Below are 3,134 nucleotides of genomic sequence, written 5' to 3'. Positions count from 1 at the left end.
GAAATTGTATAAAAAATACATGCTGTATAATAGTTGACCACAGTGATCTTTGTCCTTGAGGGCCGTATTATATTTAGAGAATTAATGTAGAAAATTCTCATAATAAATAATTATTTTTAATATAAATATAACATCAATTCCTTCAAGACAACTGAAACTATTATAACATCATTTCACAGCAACCTGGTCATTTACTGCTGTAGCAGGATTTTTTATCTGTTTAAGAGGAATATTACATGAGTTATTGATAGTTCAGTATGTTAGAAATATATGATTGGTTTGACCTAAAAGATAAAAAGGTCACATTTAAATTGCAAAATTATTTTAATAAATCTTTCAACTTTTAATTGATTTCTAAACTTCCCTCTAAGTCATGCTGTTTTTTTCTTATTTTACAAGCCTGTTACATGTTGTGTGTTATCTAAATTTTATCTCATTCATCATGTATCAGTTAGAACACGAAAAAGTCTATGGTTTAGGTCATCCTGCATCATTCTCACACAGAGTATTGAGAGAATTAAATTAATCTAATTATTTTCTAATCTTTGTTTCATATAAAGCTTCTAATTTTTAACTTATTAAATCCAAAAGTGTTCCCAGTATGACTATTAGCAATTATTTTCTCTGCCTGGAGTAGTTCAAAACTTTTACATATACTTTTACTTTTTCCTCTTCCCTTGAATTTGTTTTCTCTCACACTCAAAAATTTGAAAGAAAAAAAAAAATGGAGGAGAACTTGAAAAAGAAAATCAAAGCCTGCTTTTTCTGATGCAGATAGACTGACCCGAGATTTGGAAGGGGTGTTTTGTTCATACAATACTCATCATCAAAGCAAACTGAAAAGACAAAGGTGTCTGAAATGGCTTTACACTGACATGACGCCTTAATTTGTTAAGGAGACGGACTGCTCGCTAACCGCCTTCTCATTTCATGTTTTTTTTACAAACTCCTCTCCTTTCTTGATGGAGGCTTTTAGCTCAGAAATGACCTCAGCAATCATCTTCTCTTCAAACGGGGGAGATTTTGTGGATGCCTAGATTCTTTTCGATGCCCTTTCCCCCCAGCATCGACGGTGTGGAGAAGTACAGACGGTCTGTTTCTTGGGACTTGACGAAGGAACATTCGACAACTTCCTTTCAGTTCATCGCATCCACGAGGGAGGAGACAAATCGGCGGGCTCCAGCGTATGCTGTGGACAGGGTGGCAGGGTCTGCTGTGGCCTTAGCCTTGACCACCTCTGGGCCAGCCTCCTGGATCCACCTGGTGAGGGTAGTCAGCAGGTCCCAGGAAAAGTCCACTTTGGGGGTGCACTGAGATCAGCGGGATGATCCTCCCAGCAAGGCCCCCAATGACAAGAACGTTGAATCGAGCCGATCCACACCCTTCAGTTCTGCAACAAAGGTGTTGGCTTGGACAATGTCCAGGCTTGTCACCCCAAATATTTTATTGGGGTTGTAAACTGAATGCTTCTTGAAAACTTCCGCTGTGATTGGGATGGTGGAGTTAACTGGATTTGAAATGATGCAGATCATGGTCTCGGGGCTGTGCGGGCACAGGCAGCGGTCAGGGTGGCCAGGATTGTGGCGTGGGTGTTGAGCAGGTTGTCCCGTGTCATGCCTGCTTTTCTTGGGACTCCTGTGGTAATAGCCACCTTGTCGCAGCCCTCCGGGCAGTCTGGAAGCTGTCCAGCTCCAAGGTGTCCTTTCACTATTGCTCTGTTCTGGATGTGTCTCTGATCGGCGGCCACTCCGGGTGTATGGGCAATACCGTGGAGGGTCGGGTGGCTTACCAAAGGGCCGTTCTTCAGGAGAAGTGAAAGAGGCTGCCAGATTCCTCCAAACCCCCAGCATGGCTGCTTTAGCACTGTTCTGGGCCAAGGTGCCTAAGAGCGGTGGAGAGCGGTGTCCGCAGGCCGGGCAGTGGCAGACAGGGTGTGGACCAGCGCGGAAAGGAGCCCGCGAGGGACAAAAGAAGAAAGAAAATGTGATATTTCTATTTTTATTTACTACTATATTGCAAAAGGAAAGTCCCTGTAAGGAAACATGTGACTGAACAAACTTTGTCCCTTGTAATTCTTACCTGTTTTATTTTACCAATGTAGTCCAATAATACTCATGTGTATTTACGTATGAAAAGGTAAGTACAAAGCTCAAGGTGGTTCAATAAACCCATGACTGCTTAGAAAATTATTAAGTAATTTGGAGGCATATGTTATATTGCTAATGATTATTTAGTTATTATAGAGTTTTAATGTTAAGTTTACTAATATTTTTAATATAACTTCGTTTTAACAAATATCTTCAGCAAGGTCGAAAATATTATTCCAGTTTTTCTGCATTAAAAGTAAAGTCATAATGTGTTCCCAATAAAAGGCACCAATGTTCTTTGGAGAAATGGCTGATTCTATATTTGGGACAAAGTACAAGGTAAGCATGTAATATGTTGTTCTAGGAAGAAAGTATGTGCTCAAATTCTGATGTGAAAGTGTGAAAAGGACAAGAACCTAGTGAAAAGGTGTTTCCTTGGGCCAAATTTAATACAGATTGTGTATTAAAAAAAAACGCAGAAAGAAAGAAAGAAAAGGATTGAAGGTAATACATTATAAAGATTCGAATAACAAAAGTTTCCATGGATCCATAATGATGTTTTAACAAAGAAGGAAGGAGGGTAAAGAAAAAGCTCTTCTTTACTTGACAATGAAAGCTAATATGCAGTGAAAGAATGAGATAATTGGAAAGGTCACTATCTTACCACCCTTTGTGCCATAATCATCAATGAAGCTAAATGACTAGATAAAATATTGTTGGAGAACAGGATATTTATAAGATATTTACAGCATCTCAAAGTATCACCTTACAAATTATTGATGGCAAAGAGTGAAAGATTTTCTACAATGAAGAAATCTGGTAGACAATACCATATCCAAGTGATTCAACTTAGCACACAAATAATGAGACAAAATGACTTTATGTATGATACCTACATATGTGAAGCAATGAAAATACATGTCACCTCTGTAATGCATTTTGCAATGAAGCTTCATCTAGTTATAATTATGAGGAAAAATCACACTTATCCAGGTTGTGTGTGATATTCCATATTAGAGACTGATTATACAAGTGGACAATGGTTAG

General features: G+C 38.6%; 1 pseudogene across 1 annotated transcript; it reads right to left on the bottom strand.

Annotated features, from left to right (window-relative positions):
- Positions 1–928: 928 nt before the first annotated feature.
- LOC308617902 (malate dehydrogenase, mitochondrial-like) lies at positions 929–2,172 on the bottom strand (annotated as a pseudogene). Its single transcript has 2 exons — positions 2,127–2,172; positions 929–1,992 (listed from the first exon to the last, which is right to left on the bottom strand). The product of its transcript is annotated as a malate dehydrogenase, mitochondrial-like (transcript).
- Positions 2,173–3,134: the final 962 nt, after the last annotated feature.

The sequence above is a fragment of the Mesoplodon bidens genome (genome assembly GCF_964165515.1).
Source record: "Mesoplodon bidens genome assembly, chromosome: 5".
NCBI classification, from domain to species: domain Eukaryota; kingdom Metazoa; phylum Chordata; class Mammalia; order Artiodactyla; family Ziphiidae; genus Mesoplodon; species Mesoplodon bidens.
This window is presented reverse-complemented; position numbering and strand designations above follow the sequence as displayed.